The sequence below is a fragment of the Chiloscyllium plagiosum genome, unplaced genomic scaffold, assembly GCF_037043375.1.
Source record: "Chiloscyllium plagiosum isolate Xiang-an unplaced genomic scaffold, Cpla_swu_hap1 HiC_scaffold_27, whole genome shotgun sequence".
Lineage (NCBI taxonomy): Eukaryota > Metazoa > Chordata > Chondrichthyes > Orectolobiformes > Hemiscylliidae > Chiloscyllium > Chiloscyllium plagiosum.
Window position 1 is genome coordinate 5,819,516 of NW_028270165.1, and position 19,618 is coordinate 5,839,133.

The 19,618-nt window shown below is 47.6% G+C and overlaps 1 pseudogene; it reads right to left on the bottom strand.

Moving 5' to 3' along the window:
* Positions 1-16,868: 16,868 nt before the first annotated feature.
* Positions 16,869-19,119, bottom strand: LOC148142945 (uncharacterized; annotated as a pseudogene).
* Between the last annotated feature and the right edge of the window lie 499 nt (positions 19,120-19,618).

The window sequence follows — 19,618 nt, forward strand, 5'->3', positions numbered from 1 at the left end:
ACGCATACCCTACACACTCTATTCATGCTTAAGGAAAGTGATCGCACTGCAATGATTTTACGTTATGAGAAACAAGAGAGATCAACAGTTCATGTCTGTTCTGTCTCTCCCTCCTCTCCTTCTGTCTCTCGAAACAATTTCCAACTCTACCTCCATAAAAAGGAGAAAGAACTGTGGATGCTGTGTATCAGAAACAAAAAACAGGAGTTGCCGGTGACCCTTTCACAGAACTGATGGTGATTGGGAAAACGTTGGTTTACATGCAGGAGATAGTGTGTGTGGAAGGGACGAGGATACTATGGGTTTCAGGCCCTAGAATTATTGAATTCGATTTGGGACCAGATGGATGTATGGTCCCCAAGTGTAATATTCGGTGCTCTTCGTTCTGCTGGTGCTGAGCTTCGCTGGAACACTACAGCAAACTTGAGACAGAGATGTTGGCCAGGGAACAGGGTGGGGTGTGGAATTGGCAGGCAACTGGAAGCTCAGGGTCTTTTTTGCAGGTAGAACGTAGATGTTCTGTGCAGCAGTCACCCAGTTTATGCTTCGTTTTCCCCAAATGTAGATGAGACCACATTATGAGCAGCAAATGCAGTAGACTGGGTTGTGGGAAGTGCAGGTCAAGTGCTGCTTCACCTGGAAGGTAAGTTTGGGCCCTTAGATAGTGAGGAGGGAGCAGGTAAATGGGCTGGTGTCACACATTCGGCAGTTACAGGGGAAAGTGCCGTCGGACTATTGGGGTGGGAATGGGGTTAGGCTTGGTGGGAATGAAGAAAGAGTGGACACAAGGTATAACTCCTGCCCATTTACCTGTCTGCCAAATATAGGAATTTGTTAAGTGTGTCCAAGGACATTTTCTAATTCACAACATGGATGTACGTACTGGCGAGGGTGCAAAACCTAAGGGCCAGCAACTATAATTCTATGAACATTAGAATAGTGATTGAAAATAATATATCAGATCTAAAAGTTGAAGTTCTAAATTGGAGGAAGACTCAGGTATTAGGCAAGATCTTTCAAAAGCTGATTGGGGGCAGATGTTCACAGGTTAAAGGACTGCTGGAAAATGGGAAGCCTTCAAATATGAGATAACAAGAGTCCAGACACAGAATATTCCTGATTCGGAGATGCTGGTGTTGGACTGGGGTGTACAAAGTTAAAAATCACACAACACAAGGTTATAGTCCAACAGGTTTACTTGGAAGCACACTAGCTTTTGGAGCGATGGTCCTTCATCAGGTGATTGTCTGATGTAGACTATATTCCTGTTAGGGTGAAAGGAAAGGCTGGTAGGTTGGGGAATGCTGGATGACGAGAGAAAATGAGATATTGGTTAAGATAAAGAAGGATGCACATATCAGGTATCGGCAGAGAGATCGAGTGAATCCATAGAGAAGAAAGGCAGTATGAGCATACTTAGAGGGATATCATGAGGGCAAAAAGGGGACATGAGATAGCCTTGGCAAATAGAGTCATGGATAATCCAAAGGGATTTTATAAATACATTAAGGACAAAAGGATAACAAGGGAGAGAATACGGCCCCTCAAAGATCAGCAAGGCGGCCTTTATGTGGAGCTGCAGTAGATGGGGCGGGGGGTGCGGGATACTGAACGGACATTGTGCACCAGTGTTTACTGTGGAGAAGGGCATGCAAGATATAGAATGTGAGAAAGTAGATGGTGACATGTTGAAAAAAATGCCCATATTACAGATGAGAAATTGCTGGATATCTTGATATGCATAAAAGTGGATAAATCCCAAGGACCTGATCAGGAGTACCCTAGAACTCTGTGGAAAACTGGGGAAGTGATTGCTGGGCCTCTTACTGAGATATTTGTATCATTAATAGTCACAGGTGAGGGGCCGGAAGGCGAGAGGGTGGCTAACGTGTTGCCACTATTTAAGAAAGGTGGTAAGGAAAAGCCAGGAAACTATAGACCAGTGAACCTGACATCCGTGATGGGCAAGTTTTTGGAGAGAATCCTGAGAGGCAGGATTTACATGTATTTGGAAAGGCAAGAATTGGTAGGGATAGTCAGCATGGCTTTATGCTTGGGAAATCATGTCTCATGAACATGATTGGGTTTTTTGAAGAAGTAACAAAGTGGATTGATGAGGGCAGAGCGATGGACGTGATCTCTCTGGACTTCAGGAAGGCGTTCATCAAGGTTCCTCATGGGAGACTGGTGAGCAAGGTTTAATCTCATGGCATGCAGGGACAACTAGCCATTTGGATACAGAACTGGCTAGAAGGCAGAAGACAGAGGGTGGTGATGGAGTGTTGCTTTTCAGACTGAAGGCCTGTGACCAATGGTGTGTCATAAGGATTGATGCTGGGTCCGCTACTTTTTGTCATTTATATAAATGATTTTTATGTAAACGGATGAGGTATAGTTAGCAAGTTTGTAGATGACACCAAAATTGGAGGCGAAGTGGACAGTAAAGAAGGTTACCTCAGATCACAACGGGACCTTGTGCAGATGGGCCAATGGGCTGAGGAATGGCAGTTGGAGGTTAATGTAGATAAATATGAGGTGCTGCATTTTGGAAAAACAAATCAGAACAGGACTTTTACACTTAATGGTAAGTTCCTTGGAAGTGTTGCTGAACAAAGAGACCTTGGAGTTCAAGTTGATAGTTCCTTAAAAGTAGAGACGCAGGCAGATTGGATAGTAAAGAAGGCGTTTGGTGTGCTTTCCTTTGTTGGTCAGAGCATCGAGGATAGATGTTGGGAGCTCATGTTGCCACTGTACAGAACAGTGGTCAGGCCACGTTTGGAATATTGCATGTAATTTTGGTCTGCTTCCTATCGGAAAGATGTTGTGAAACTAGAAAAGGTGCAGAAAATATTTACAAGGATGTTGCCAGGGTTGGAGGTTGGAGGGTAGGAAGGTTACTATGAATCTGTAATACTGCATTTCCCGCGGCCGGAGTTTTCCCACGGCACAAAGGAGGTTTTCTAAAGTATATTTAAACCCCTTGCTTTGCTTGGACTCAAACTGCATTGACTTGGAGGAGAGTGGGATTTGCAAAGTGTCCTCCACTCCACACGTGCCTCAACTGCAGGACAGCTGTCCGGCCCGCCTCCATTGTGACGTCACAATTCGGATGCAGCCCTGTCAGTTTCAGAGTGAAACTCCTTCCCTCTGGGCAACATCTGGGAGCCAAGCAATGTCTCCCCCTTTCCATATACCATCCTCCAGCAGCCAGGGGAAAGGGGATGTAGGGGTGGGTGAAACATTGTTCACTTGTCGCAAGTGGAGTGAATCCAGGGAGGGAGCAGACACTCCAAAGGTGCTCAAGTACTTTCTATCTCTCTTAAAGCTATTTTCCTTGTGTATTCCCTCAGTTTGGCACGTATACAGTTTGCACCCTAGAAAAGGATTGCTCTTTTCCTCATGTTCACAACTAAAAGGTTAAATTCACAAGGAACTGAGCAGCATTTACGGGATTGGCACATTGCTCAAAAAATATAAGAGGCCTGGGGCCTGTGGCCTGTGGCTCGTTGGTCTAGGGGTATGATTCTTGCTTCGGGCCTTCTGGTGCGTGGGCATGCGAGAGATCCTGGGTTCAAATCCCAGACGAGCCCTTGTTTCTTATACTGCCTTGTGCAAAAACGGCCAGTCAGTATTCTCAAAAAGCAGCTTCATTAAACGAGATCCGACTGCCTGAATCAGGGATGGGGCAGAGCTCCCGTTACAATGAACGCGGCAGGGGCAGCACATACTCAAAGCGAAAACGCGTTTTACTTCACACAGAGGGTGGTGGGCGTTTGGAACGCGTTGCCAGCAGAGGTGGTAGAGGCAGGCACGGTCGATTCATGAAAGATGCGTCTGGATAAATGCATGAGTGGTGGGGAGTAGAGGGATACAGATGCTTAGGAATTGACCGACAGGTTCAGACAGTACATTTGGATCGGCTCAGGCTTGAAGGGCCTGTTCCTGGGCTGTAAACTTTCTTTGTTCTTTGTTCTATATGGTGTATATCTGATATTGCTGGCTGTTGTAAAAGTTTCTTTGTAATTATTATTCACCTTCTAATGTAGTAATGGAGTTACGTCCTTTTTTGTCATAATTTTTTATTTAATAGGTCAGCAGGAAGTCAATCAGCAATTTTACTGCCTTTCTTTTCTCAAGCAGCCTTAACATTTCATTTTCATATCCTTGATTCAGCTCCATTTCCAGCATCTTTGTAGGCAGTTTGTTCCATGTTATTGTCACTGAAATGAACTTTTCCTCCATGCACAGCCCAGGCTATCTGGCTGCATGAGTGTTTTCAGGTTTCTGTGGCCTGGATAATATGTGATCAGCAGACATCTCGCAATCCACAGGAATTGCCACCTATGTTATGTTCATTAACTGTACTGACAGTGATCACTTATTTTGTGATTTTTCTTTGTAGGGAGACGTGCAGAAAGAAATCTTACAGCAAATGATACATCAACTTCTGACAGAGCCACTTGATTCATTGGGACTTGAATATCAGCAGCCATTCCAATCAAGAAGGCATGTTTGCTTTTGTTTGTTTGAGAGATTTTGGACAGTCCTGTGGCAGGAAGAATACTGAGACACCGGGTGAGGGAGATTCAGTGCGCTGACTGTGAAAAGTGCTTCAAACCATTTACTCAGCTTGGAGGAATCAAAGTCTCACGCCTCAAGGTGGGAAAGGCTATGTACCCGTTCTGTTTGTAATTTCAATCCCAGAGCATCACAAGGAAAGCTCCCTCCAAAGGGGAAACGTTGGAAATGTGGGGTCTGTGGGAATGGATTCCCTTCCCCATCCCTGCTGGAAACCCACAGACGCATTCACACCGGGAGAGGCCATTCACCTGCTCAGTGTGTAGGAAAGGCTTCAGTCGGATCAGCCAACTGGAGACGCACGAGAGGGTCCACAAGGGAGAAGCCATTCACGTGCCCCATGAACGGGAGGGGGTTCACTCAGTCAGCTGCACTGCTGACCCACCAGCGGCTCCACATGGAGAGAGGCCGTTCACCTGCTGTAAGCGCCGGAAGTGATTTACCTGCTCCTCCCACCTGCGGAGGCACCAGCGCGTTCACGCGCCATCACAGGGGAATCGAAGGAGCGGTGGCCGAGTGCCAAGTGCTTATGCACGAAACGTCGATTCTCCTGCTCCTTGGATGCTGTCTGACCTGCTGTGCTTTTCCAACACCACACTCTCTGATCTCCTGCATCTGCATTTTTCATTTTCTCCTCGAGGGCAAGGTTGGACTTGTCTTTTATTCACTCATTCACTCCTTACAGCCTGTCCTTTGTTGTGGCCTAACTGCACATACATCAATGCAAGTTTCAGAAAGATTTCTGCAGCTTTTTGTTTGAAAAAAAATTAAATTCTTCCCGACTTTAACGAAGTTTCTGAATATTTGGTTTTAGTTATTCTCAATTTTAAAAATCAGCTATTTCTCACATGCCGTGTTTCCCAGGTAAAGTCATCACCATCCATTCTCTCTCTTCCCTGAGAAAGACTTCATACAGCGATCAAAGAGGGCTGAGGCACGAGAAAGGACGATTGTGGGGGTGGGAGGTGAGGGGGGTCGCTGGTGGTGGTGGAGAAGGGAGGGAAATGGACAGGGGAACAGGCTGGGGTTCAGAGGGTTGGGGGAGAGAATAGAGGGTGCAGTGTGAGGAGAGAGAATGGGCATGGGGCAGTGGATGGGGAGAAAATGGACAAGGGGCAGAATGTGAAGAGAGAGACAGCACAAATGCCACCTTCTCCAGGACTCGTGCCAGTGTCCCACGAACTGGAACCCACTCCTCCCACATTTCTCAAAATACGCGTGGCCAAGGCAGTGGAACCATATCATCCCGACAGGCCATTCACACCGACCTTCCCAACAGCATCCCACTTAGACTCACTCGATTACGCTACAGCCCTGCAGTCCCCCTTGGCTATTTCCTGACGAAGGGTTTTGCCCGAAACGACGAGTCTCCTGCTCCTCGGATGCTCCCTAACCTGCTGTGCTTTTCCAGCTCCACACTCTCGACCCTAATCTCCAGCATCTGCAGTCCTCACTTTCGCCCAGTAAGGGGTGAATGTTCTATTCCTCGTCTTTTCGATCTTTTAAAATCTTTCCCCCACACCCTAAAACCTTACCCTCTAGTTTTGGAATACCTCTATCCCGGGGAAAAGACAGAAACGTTGAGCAGCCAGACAAAATGCAAAAGAAATAAAATGTGGAGGGACAGGGAAAAGAAATCGGCAAAATAAAATTGCTTCGGCATTTTTCTCTCGTATTCGCATTTGGACGCTTAATATTTGTGATGATCGGGAGGTGCCCGTGTTGGACTAAGGTGTACGAAGTTAAAAATCACACAACACCAGGTTACATAGAACATAGAACATAGAAGAATACAGCGCAGTACAGGCCCTTCGGCCCTCGATGTTGCGCCGATCCAAGCCCACCTAACCTACACTAGCCCACTATCCTCCATATGCCTATCCAATGCCCGCTTAAATGCCCATAATGAGGGAGAGTCCAACACTGCTACTGGCAGGGCATTCCATGAACTCACGACTCGCTGAGTAAAGAGTCTACCCCTAACATCTGTCCTATACCTACCCCCCCCCCCGCCCTTAATTTAAAGCTATGCCCCCTTGTAATAGCTGACTCCATACGAGGAAAAAGATTCTCACTGTCGACCCTATCTAAACCCCTAATCATCTTATACACCTCTATGAAGTCACCCTTAAACCTTCTTTTCTCCAATGAAAACAACCCCAAGTGCCTCAGCCTTTCCTCATACGATCTTTCTACCATACCAGGCAACATCCTGGTAAACCTCCTCTGCACCCGTTCCAGTGCCTCCACATCCTTCCTATAGTATGGCGACCAAAAGTGCGCACAATACTCCAGATGTGGCCGCACCAGAGTCTTATACAACTGCAACATGACCTCAGTACTCCGGAACTCAATTCCTCTACCAATAAAAGCCAGTACGCCATATGCCTTCTTCACCGCACTATTTACCTGGGTGGCAACTTTCAAAGATTTGTGTACATGGACACCAAGATCCCTCTGCTCATCCACACTACCAAGTATCCGACCGTTAGCCCAGTACCCCATCTTTTTATTACTCTTACCAAAGTGAATCACCTCACACTTAGCTACATTGAACTCCATTTGCCACCTTTCTGCCCAGTTCTGCAGCTTATCTATATCCCGCTGTAACCTGCCACATCCTTCCTCACTGTCTACAACTCCTCCGACTTTCGTATCATCCGCGAACTTGCTCACCCAACTTTCTAACCCCTCCTCCAGGTCATTTATAAAAATGACAAACAGCAATGGTCCCAAAACAGATCCTTGTGGAACACCGCTAGTGACGGCACTCCAAGATGAACCTTTGCCATCAACTACTACCCTCTGTCTTCTTCCAGCCAGCCAACGCCTAATCCAAACCTCCAACTCACCCTCAATGCCATACCTCCGTATTTTTTGCAGTAGTCTACCATGGGGAACCTTATCAAACGCCTTACTAAAATCCATATACACCACATCTACTGCTTTCCCCTCGTCCACCTCCTTAGTCACCTTCTCAAAGAATTCAATAAGGTTTGTGAGGCACAACCTGCCCTTCACAAAACCATGCTGACTATCCTTGATCACATTATTCCTATCCAGATGTTCATAAATCCTATCCCTTACAATTCTCTCTAAGATTTTGCCCACAACAGAAGTGAGACTCACCGGCCTATAGTTTCTAGGGTTATGCCTACTCCCCTTCTTGAACAAGGGAACCACATTTGCTAGCCTCCAATCTTCTGTCACTACTCCTGTAGACAACGAGGACATAAAAATTAAGGCCAATGGCTCTGCAATCTCCTCCCTTGCTTCCCAGAGAATCCTAGGATAAATGCCATCAGGCCCAGGGGACTTATCTATTTTCACCCTTTCCAGAATTTCCAACACCTCTTCTCTACATACCTCAAAGCCATCCATTCTACTTAATTGTGACTCAGTACTCACATTGACAACAATGTCCTGTTCCTGATTGAATACTGACGAAAAGTATTCATTCAGTGTCTCCCCAATCTCTTCAGCCTCCACACGCAACTTCCCACTACTATCCTTGACTGGACCTATTCCTACCTTAGTCATTCTTTTATTCCTGACATACCTATAGAAAGCCTTAGGGTTTTCCCTAATCCTACCAACTAAGGACCTTTCATCTCCCCTCCTTGCTGCTCTTAGCTCTCTCTTCAGGTCCTTCCTGGCTACCTTATAACTCTCAATCGCCCCAATTGAACCTTCACGCCTCATCTTTACATAGGCCGCCCTCTTCCATTTAACAAGGGATTCCAATTCCTTATTAAACCACGGCTCCCTCACACGACCCTTTCCTCCCTGCCTGACGGGCACATACTTATCAAGGACACTCAATAGTTGCTCCTTGAACAAGCTCCACATATCAATTACACCCTTGCCTTGAAGCTTACTTTTCCAGGACACACATCCTAAGTCATGCCTCACAGCATCATAATTTCCCTGCCCCCATCTATAACTCTTGCCCTGTAGTGCACACTTATCCCTCTCCATCACTAGAGTAAAGGTCACCGAATTGTGGTCACTGTCCCCAAAGTGCTCACCTACCTCTAATTCTAACACCTAGCCTGGTTCATTACCCAGAACCAAATCCAGTATGGCCTCACCTCTTGTTGGCCTATCTACATATTGTGTCAGGAAACCCTCCTGCACACATTGGACAAACACTGACCCATCTAACGAACTTGAGCTGTAGCTTTCCCAATTAATATCAGGAAAGTTAAAGTCCCCCATAACAACCACCCTATTACTTTCTCTCTTCTCTTGAATCATCCTCGCAATCCTTTCTTCTACATTTCTAGGACTATTAGGAGGCCTGTAAAACACTCCTAACAGGGTGACCTCACCTTTCCTATTCCTAACCTCAGCCCAAACTACCTCAGATGGCGAGTCTTCATCCATCGTCCTTTCCACCGCTGTAATACTATCTTTGACAAGCAATGCCACACCTCCCCCTCTTTTACCCCCACCTCTGACCCTACTAAAACATTTAAACCCTGGAACCTGCAACAGCCAATCCTGTCCCTGTTCTACCCATGTCTCCGTAATAGCCACAACATCGAAGTCCCAGGTACCAACCCACGCTGCAAGTTCACCTACCTTATTTCGTATACTTCTTGCATTGAAGTATACACACTTCAAACCACTTTCCTGTTTACAGGCACCCTCCTTTGAAATTGATGCCATGTTCCTAACCTCCCTACACTCCAGGTCCTGCACCCTAAAGCTACAGTCTGGGTTCCCATGCCCCTGCAGAGTTAGTTTAAACCCCCCCCCCCCCCCAAGAGCACTAGCAAACCTCCCACCAAGGATACTGGTGCCCCTCAGGTTCAGGTGTAGACCATCCTGTTTATAGAGGTCCCACCTTCCCCAGAAAGAACCCCAGTTATCCAAATACCGGAATCCCTCCCTCCTGCACCATCCCTGTAGCCACGCATTTAACTGTTCTCTCTCCCTATTCCTCGACTCTCTATCATGTGGCACGGGTAACAAACCAGAGACAACAACTCTGTTCGTTCTAACTCTGAGCTTCCAACCTAGCTCCCTGAAAGCCTGTCTAACATCCTCGGCACTCCTCCTACCTATGTCATTGGTGCCAATGTGGACCACGACTTCGGGCTGCTCCCCCTCCCCCTTAAGGACCCGGAAAACACGATCAGAGACGTCACGTACCCTTGCACCTGGGAGGCAACATACCAAACGTGAGTCTCTCTCATTCCCACAAAACCTCCTATCTGTGCCCCGAACTATCGAGTCCCCAATTAGTATTGCTCTGCTCTTCTCCACCCTTCCCTTCTGAGTAACGGGGACAGGCTCCGTGCCAGAGGCCTGAGCCCCGTTACTTGCCCCTGGTAAGTCATCCCCCCCACAAGTATCCAAAACGGTATACTTGTTCTTGAGGGGAACGGCCGCAGGGGGTCCCTGCACTTCTCCTGCGCGCTTTTAAAGGGAAAAAAACCTACCCGGCTGCCCCTTCGGTCTTCGTCACTTCCCCCTGCTGCTCCCGCTCTTTCTGTGAAGAGAGAAAAAAACACCGCTGCCCGCTACCGGTAAGTAATTTTAAAACAAACTGTCTTACCTTAGCTGCTGCTCGCACTCAAAAAGTTACAGTCCAATAGGTTTGTTCGTAAGCACTAGCTTTCGGAGCGCCGCTCCTTCATCAGGTGGTTGTGGAATATAAGATCGTAAGATCATAAATTCAGTGTCTTACGATGTTATACTCCACAATCAACTGATGAAGGAGCAGGGCTCCGAAAGCTAGTTCTTCCAAATAAGTCTGTTGGACTATCACCAGGTGCTTTGTGATTTTTAACTTTAAAATTTGAAACAAATTCCTGCACACTGAGCATGCTCCGCGGTGTCAGCAAGTACTGCTCATGACCGCCAGTGTCAGCAAAGCACAGCACGTACTCTTGGGAGCGCGTGAGCTCCTTTCCATGGAGCAGTGTAGAACCTTGGAGGACCGGAAGGAGTCTGGTCCTCCTGCCAATCAGAGCCGGCCATTGTCGAAATGCGGAGGTTGGACCATGAGCTCTGAAGCTGCTGCTGCTCTTTTCTCTCTGCATAAGGTTAAACTTCACCCCAGATTGTAACTTCCTTCCTCTGTCTAACATTTGTGAGTACAACAGTGTTTTTCTCACCACTTTTTCATTCTGGGGTTCAAGAGTGAACCGAGGGAGGGGCCAGACTCTGGAAAAGTTGATCTCGGTCTGTGTGTCAACTTGCAAACACATGGAAAATGCAATACCACAATGTGAAGTTCTAGCCTTTGCAGTGTAAAAAAACAGCAGAAATGAGGTGCATTGTTTAAATGGTGATATGTTGAGATGCGGTGAAAAGAGATGCTGGAGATCAGAGTTGAATATTGTGGCGCTGGAAAACTACAGTAGGTCAGGCAGCAACTGAGGAGGAGGAGAGTCGACGTTTCGGGCGCGAGCCCTTCATCAGGAGTGATGTGTGGATAGACAAAGGGCCCTCAGTGTCCTTCCACACCAGTCACTGCCAGTTGTCAGTGCAGCAAGCAATGAGCAAAGCAAGTGGTATATCAGCAAGAGGAATTGAGTTCAGAAGTGGGGATGTCTTCCTGCAGTTAGGTCGGTTATTGAATGTATTCAAGGCTGAGTTCATGTGACTTTGAAGAACAAAGAATTTATAGGAGAAGGCAAGAAAATGGTTTTAAAACCAGTACAGAACAGTTACAGAGTCATACAGCACAGAAAAAATCATTCAGTCGAACCAGTCTATGCTGGAGGTGTTCTGAAAGTAAACTGGTCCCACCTGCCAATGATTGGCCCATATTGGCCCATTGGCAATTTAATGATTTGATTTTGTATCAGAGTCAATTTCAATCACTATCTCTGGTTTATGGTGTGTCAGGGTGGGATCACTGGTACCAGAATTGCTTGCAATACTCCAAACGTGGGCTAACCAATGTCTTCTACAGTCGCAACATGACCTCCCGACTCCTGCACTCAGTGCACTGACCAATAAAGGCATACATATCAAACACCTTCTTCACTATGCTGTCTATGTGCGACTCCCCTTTCAAGGAACTATGAACTTACCATCGAGTCATACAGCATGGTCATGGACCTTTGGTCCAACCAGTCCATGCCAACCATAATCCCAAACTAAATCAGTCTCTCCTGCCTGCTGTTGGCCTATATCCCTCCAAACCTTTCCTATTCATGTACTAAAACAAATGTCTTTTTATTGTACCTGCATCCACCGCTTCCTGAGGAGGTTCATTCCACACATCAACCACCCTCTGTGTAAAATTAGTATTTGAATGGCAAGGATGAAGTTGAATTGAAATGGTTCATTAAAATCAACAGCTTCTACCAAACCCCTACAGCAGGAATGGTAGCAATTCCAACTCTGGAGTCTCTCAAATCAGTATTTCCATGGGGTGGAGGGTGGAGTAAAGTGTTGGATTCACAGAGGTGGGGGTCTTCTGAGAGTGGAAAGCTAAAATTAAACCCCGTGCTTTGCTTGAACTCAAACCGCATTGATGTGGAGGAGATCTAAAGGAGTTTGCAAAGTGTCCTCCCCTCCCCATGTGCCTCAGTTGCAGGGCAGCGCAGGCGCATTGCGTCCCCACCCCCACCCCATTGTGGACATCTCAACGTGGAGGTAGCCTTGTCAATTTCAGAGTGAAACTCCCTCCCTCTGGGCAACTTCTTGGAGCAAAGCAATGTCTCCCCCTTTCCATTCCTCATCCTGGGAGAGGGAGAGAGAGAGGCGTGGGGGAGTGTGGGGTGGGGTGGAGACTGTTCACTTGTAGCAACTGGAGTGACTCCATGGAGGGAGCAGGCTCTCCAAAGGTGCTCAGATGCTCTCTGTCCCTCTCAAAGGTATTTTCCTTGTGTATTCCCTCAGTTTGGCACGTATAGAGTTTGAATCCTGGAAAAGGTTTACTTCTTTCCTCATGTTCAGAATTAGAAGGGTAGTTTCTCATGGAACTGAGCAGTATTTAAGGGATTGGCACATTGATTTCAAAGGTAGACATATGTTGCATATCTGATATTGTTGGCTATTATAAAAACTTTGATGTCATCACCCGTTTCGGGGGCATGTTTGGAGGAGTCCTCCAAGAATTCGGAGTTAAAAATCACAACACCAGGTTATAGTCCAACAGGTTTAATTGGAAGCACACTAGCTTTCGGAGCGAAGCTCCTTCATCAGGTGATACTGGAGGGCTCGATCGTAACACAGAATTTGTAGCAAAACTTTACAGTGTGATGTAACTAAAATTATACATTGAAAAATTGATTGTCTGTTAAGCCTTTCATCTGTTAGAATACAGTGATCGTTTCACTTCTTTCATGTGTAAATCACAAAACCCTTTTTTTATAAAGTTGCATTCTCGGGTTAGCTATTAACAATGGTGATAGCTCGACCATATGTTGAAGGTGTTAGCCCCTTGTATTCTCTGTCTATGACCTGATGTTTAGATTGTTATCTCACGTTTTGGATTAGAATCAGAGTTTTACATAAATTCATGCAGTTTTGAGCTCAGAGTTCTCCATGAATGTATGCAGTTTTTGAGCAAAGTGCAATGTAACTCTGCAAGTACAAATTCACCCCACAAAATATATGTGTGCATGTGGGTCTTTGTGTGTGCGTCTGTGTCTGTCTGGGGTAGGGTGTGTGTGTGTGCGCGTGCGTCTGTGTCTGTCTGGGGTAGGGTGTGTGTGTGCGCGTGCGTCTGTGTCTGTCTGGGGTAGGGTGTGTGTGTGCACGTGCGTCTGTGTCTGTCTGGGGTAGGGTGTGTATGTGCGCGTGCGTCTGTGTCTGTCTGGGGTAGGGTGTGTGTGCGCGCGTGCGTCTGTGTCTGTCTGGGGTAGGGTGTGTGTGCGCGCGTGCGTCTGTGTCTATCTGGGGTAGGGTGTGTGTGCGCGCGTGCGTCTGTGTCTGTCTGGGGTAGGGTGTGTGTGCGCGCGTGCGTCTGTGTCTGTCTGGGGTAGGGTGTGTGTGTGCGCGTGCGTCTGTGTCTGTCTGGGGTAGGGTGTGTGTGTGCGCGTGCGTCTGTGTCTGTCTGGGGTAGGGTGTGTGTGTGCGCGTGCGTCTGTGTCTGTCTGGGGTAGGGTGTGTGTGTGCGCGTGCGTCTGTCTCTGTCTGGGGTAGGGTGTGTGTGTGCGCGTGCGTCTGTCTCTGTCTGGGGTAGGGTGTGTGTGTGCGCGTGCGTCTGTGTCTGTCTGGGGTAGGGTGTGCGTGTGTGCGTGTGCGCGTGTGTGCGTCTGTGTCTGTCTGGGGTAGGGTGTGCGTGTGTGCATGTGCATAAAATCAAGTAGTAATCATGACTACTATCGACACCACTAACCGCCGGCTTAAAGTGGAGAGGATCTCCAAGAAGATCGCACATATCGACACAGACATCAAGTTTCTACAGGAACGCAGGCAAGATCCCGAAAGGATTACGGATCACGAACCCAGTTAGGTCGACCTACAACACAGACTACGCAGAGAGACTTTGCCACTGCACCTCTCGTAAACTTCTCAATCATCTCGTGCACCAACTCTACAGCAGGCGCCACAACCTTGAAATTCAGATGGAGTCCACACTCACAGCCTGCACACAGGATACATCAGTACAATTACGTGACATCGCCAAACAGACAAGGCGACAAAACTACACCACGTACATGCACGCCAAGAACAAAAAACTGGAGAAGCTTGGCATTCTCACCAGTAATAGCAAAGCCCGTCCTGGAACCACAGTGGACAACATTATCACTGTGGGGAAGTCTATTGTCAACTTATTGGACCACACCTTTCGACCGGAAGAGATTGAAGTCCTGAGTAGGGGTCTCAACTTCTGCCCCACCACCAAAATTGACCCGTTGGTTCTGGCAGCAGACACAGAGGAGTTCATCAGACGAATGAGACTCCGGGAATCCTTTCAAGGTGCCGGCAGTGATCCCACAGAGCCCACTGATGAACTAGAACAGTCATCACAGGGATCTGTAGAGGAGCGACCAAAGAAGGTGTCAACATGGACCCCACCGGAGGGCCGCTGCCCTGGGCTTGACATGTATGCTCAAACTGTCAGGAAATATATAAATGCCAGATTCATCAGCCGTACCCTCAAGGTAGAGCAAAACATCACCCGTTCATAACGCAATGCCATCCAGGCTCTCAAAACTAATCACAACATTGTCTTCAAACCAGCAGATAAAGGAGGAGCCATTGTCATTCAGAATAGAACAGATTACTGCAAGGAAGTGTACCGACAACTGAACAACCAGGAACAGGCAACTACCAGCTGATCCGGCCAAAGAACAAACCCATGAATTAAACACACTGATCAGAACTTTGGATTCAGTCCTTCAGAGTTCTCTACGCGCCCTCTTCCCACGTACTTCTCGTGTAGGCGACTTCTACTGCCTTCCAAAGGTACACAAAGCCAACACACCGGGACGTCCCATCGTGTCGGGCAATGGGACCCGATGTGAGAATCTCTCTGGCTATGTGGAAGGCATCTTGAAACGTATTGTACAGGGGATCTCCAGCTTCTGTCGCGACTCTACAGATTTCTTACAGAAACTCAGCACCCATGGACCAGTCGAACAGGGAACATTCCTCGTTACAATGGACGGTTCCGCACTCTACACTAGCATCCCCCACAAGGATGGCATCGTGGCAACAGCCTCAAAAGCTAATGTGCTTCCAATTAAACCTGTTGGACTATAACCTGGTGTTGTGTGATTTTTAACTTTGTACACCCCAGTCCAACACTGGCATCTCCGAATCATGACCCACCAAAAGAAAGTCGTGATGCGTGCCTTCCGTGCAGCCAGGAGCATGCGCATTTTCTTCCTGACACCGGCAGTATGCGCTCTGGCGATGCTGACAGAATTTAAGTGTCCAAATGCCATGTGAAGTAAAAATAGGGGAGAGTCACAATTTTTTTCCCAGGTGATATTTACCTTTCCAATACGCCTCATGATTTTATAATTCGAAATAAGGTCACCCATCAACCTGTGGTCGTCAATAAGGCGACCAGAACTGTACTCCCAATCTTAGCCACATATCCCAATCTTGAATCAGACTGGTTCTATTAACCAAAGTAGGAATTTATAAAATATTACATGGATTGACTGCCTGCAGTTTGTGTGCTTTTTGAGCAAAATTGAATATGGCTTCACCAATATTGCAAAAATCCTGTACAACCTCAACATGATGTCCCAATTCTTACACTGAACGGCTTTAACAATGAAAGCAAGTGTGCTAAACGCCTCTTGCACCACCCTGTCTACCAATGATGCAACTTTCAAAGAATTATGTACCTGATTTGGAGATGCTGGTGTTGGACTGAGGTGTACAAAGTTAAAATTCACACAACACCAGGTGATACTCCCAACAGGCTCATTTGCAAGCACAGCTTTTGGAGCGCTGCTCCTTCATCAGGTGGTTGTGTCTTCTGATCCTGCTCCACAAACACCCAATGAAGAAGCTCGTGCTGCCAACCTGATGATGTGTGAATTTTAACTTTATGTACCTGAACTCCTCCACCCCACCCCATGTCTCTGTTCTACAAGACGAAGCAGGGCCCTACCATTAACTGTACAAGTCCTGTCCGTCCTTGTTTTAGTAAAATGCAACTCCTTACCTTCATCTGTTACTCTCTCAGACACACCCAATACTCACACCGTCTCACAGGCTTATACTCCATCCATCACACACTTCATTAGCATGCATGCATAAACACGCATTCACACACAAGTCTCTGGAGTGACTTTGCATTTGGAGAATTATATTTTCAGATATATTCAATTTTGCTCAAAAAGCACACAAACTGCAGGCAGTCAATCCATGTAATATTTTATAAATTCCTACTTTGGTTAATAGAACCAGTCTGATTCAAGATTGGGATATAGACTCAAACCTCACACCTTTTTTGCAGTATCTGAGCTGAGATGTCACCTATTTTTATAAAACATCTCGAGAAGGTGAATTAAAAATAGTTCAGGGGTTTACATATTAACGAACTGAAACCTGCAACCCATGGTAAAAGATGAAAGACTAATCCACAATCTAGGTTTGTACAATATATCCTTTTAGTTGTATGACACTGTGAGCTTTTGTTCTAAATTCTGTGTCTTATGATCCTGCTCCACAGCTACCTGATGAAGGAGCAGCGTTCTGAAACCTAGTGCTTCCAAATAAACCTGTTGGACTTTAACCTGGTGTTGGGTGATTTTTAACTTTATCCACCCTAGTGGACACAGCCCACACCTCCCAGCGCTGCCAGGAAACTGTACAATGCCGATGACGTGATGTAGTACCTGCACTCCTGAAAAATTTACAATTTCTAACAATACTGGCTACTCATTCACTGCTGCAACCGGTACACAACATTGGAAACATAGTACAGGAGGTTATAAGAAATTAGCACAACAGGTCAGGCAGCAACCGAGGAGCAGGAACATCAACGTTGCCCGATATGTCGATTTTCCTGTTCCTTGGATGCTGCCTGACCTGCTGTGCTTTGCCAGCACCACTCTAATCTCCAGCATCTGCAGTTCTCACTTTCACTTGTAAGAAATGAGCAGTTTTAAAACAAAAACCTGTCGCAGTTCAAAGCTCTCAATGAGAGTCTGAGCTCGGTGGGAAGTTCAGGTAATCTTTTTTGCGACCCAACTTTGTTACAGCTTCAGAAGCTCCCAGCAGAAAGGCGTAGAAAAAGTAGCAATTTTTAAACAACAGCTCAAGGTCAAAGTGCACACACCCCCTCCAACCCCTCACTTTCTTCATTATTGGTCACCACCAAGTTGTCCCTTTGTAATTGGATCCTTGGTACAGCCTTAACCCGGAGGAAGTATTGCCTCACTCAGCAATTTCAACCCATACCTTGTCTCCAAGTAAGTTGGACGGGCAGGTGTAGAGTCAACCAGACTGCTGTGGGTCTGGAGTTACATGTAGGCCAGACTGGGTAAAGGATGCAGCTGGGACGACTGAGTGAATCCTCTCCCACAATGACAGTTTACTTCCCTAAAAAGGAACTGAGTGAATCAGATGGGGTTTTTTTTCCACCCCCAGCCCACCATCAATGGTTTAATCGTTAAATTCCAACCTCCAGATTTCGGACCAAATTCCAATTCCACCATGTGTCGTGGTGGGAATCGAACCGGGATCCCTGGAATTGGGTTGATAGTTCAGTCGGTAATGATGGCCGTTAGTCCTTCAATCCCCCTGCAATGGCATGTGAACTCACAGGTGGGAGAAGCGGGTGAAGGCCTTCCCACACTCGGGACAGCTGAAGGACCTCTCCTCTGTGTGGACCCACTGGTGGGTCAGCAGGTCGAAGGAATTGCTGAAGGCCTTCCCGCACTGGGGGCAGCTGAAGGGCCTGTCCCCCTTGTGGACCCGCTGATGCCTAGGCAAGGCAGAGGAATCGTTGAAGGCCTTCCTTCACTCAGGGCAGCTGAAGGGCCTCTCCCCTGTGTGTGGATCCGCCGGTGGGTTAGCAAGTTGGAGGCCTGGGTGAAGGCCTTCCCGCACTGGGGGCAGCTGAAGGGCCTGTCCCTCGTGTGGATCCGCTGGTGGGTCAGCAGAGCAGAGGAATGGCTGAAGGCCTTCCCGCACTGGGGGCAGCTGAAGGTCCGCTCCCCCGTGTGGACCCGCCGGTGGGTCAGCAGGTTGGAAGCCTTGGTAAAGGCCTTCCCGCACTCAGGGCAGCTGAAGGGCCTCTCCTCTGTGTGGACCTGCTGGTGGGTCAGCAGGGTGGAGGCCTGGGTAAAGGCCTTTCCACACTTGGGGCAACTGAAGGGCATCACCCCCGTGTGGATCTGCTGGTGGGTCAGCAGGTTGGAGGCCTTGGTAAAGGCTTTCCCGCACTCAGGGCAGCTGAAGGGCCTCTCCCCTGTGTGGACCCGCTGGTGGGTCAGCAGGTTGGAGGAATTGATGAAGGCCTTCCCACACTTGGGACAGAAGAACGGCCTCTCCCCCGTGTGGATCCGCCAGTGGGTTAGCAGAGCAGAATAATGGCTGAAGGCCTTCTCGCACTTTGGGCAGCTGAAGGGCCTCTCCCCTGTGTGGACACGCTGGTGGGTCAGCAGGGTGGAGGCCTGGGTAAAGGCCTTCCCACACTCAGGGCAGCTGAAAGGCCTCTCCCCTGTGTGGACCCGCTGGTGGGTCAGCAAGTCGGAGGAACTGATAAAGGCCTTCCCACACTCGGGGCAGCTGAAGGGCCTCTCCCCGGTGTGACTGCGCCGATGAGTCTCCAGAGCAGACGGGACACAGAAGCCTTTCCCACAGTCGTCACACTTCCACAGTTTCTCCACGGGACGGGAATCCTCGGGTTTCTCCATGGCCAAAGCTTCAGCCGCACACAAATGTGTGTACAGCCCCTCCCCGGCGTGAATTCCTCTTTCTGGGCTGTACAACTGTTTCAGACTCCACTCTCCGTGTACCGCAATGGTAGGGTCTCTCAGCCAGTCCCACGGATGCTGAAAACGTACTCAAACAGGAACCACAAAGCTTTGCTCCTTCTCACAGAATCATAGTTGAAAACAATTGTGGTCCCAATGGATTGAGTGACTGTCAGACATTGACGTCAAAGTGAGGACTGCAAACGCTGGAGAGTCAGAGTCAAAAAGTGCAGCGCTGGTAAAGCACGGCAGATCAGGCAGCATCCGAGGAGCAGGAGAGTCAACGTTTTGGGTAGAAGTCCTTCATCTATTAATTTTGAAACTTTCGTCTTCAGATCTTCAAATACTCTGTAAAAAAAGAGATTACAAATGTCTCACTGTCAGTCCAGCGTGGGAATTCTGAACAAGCAATTCTACTTTCTGTGGAACATTCTTTTCTTTTATTATTCCACAAAATTGAAAGCACCATCCCACTCTCTCTCCCCCTCTGTTCTCACTCCGTTCTAACTAATTCTCCTGAAGGTGCTGATTCAGGATCTCACAGGGGCAGAAAAGCAAAAACATTAAGACTGACACGGGGAGAATTTTGGATAACTCCACCTGAAAGTTAATATCTTTCACAACATTGGGATACTGCTGAGAGTGAGCAAGTCTGATTTTGGGAAGCAAAACAAAAGTTCTCT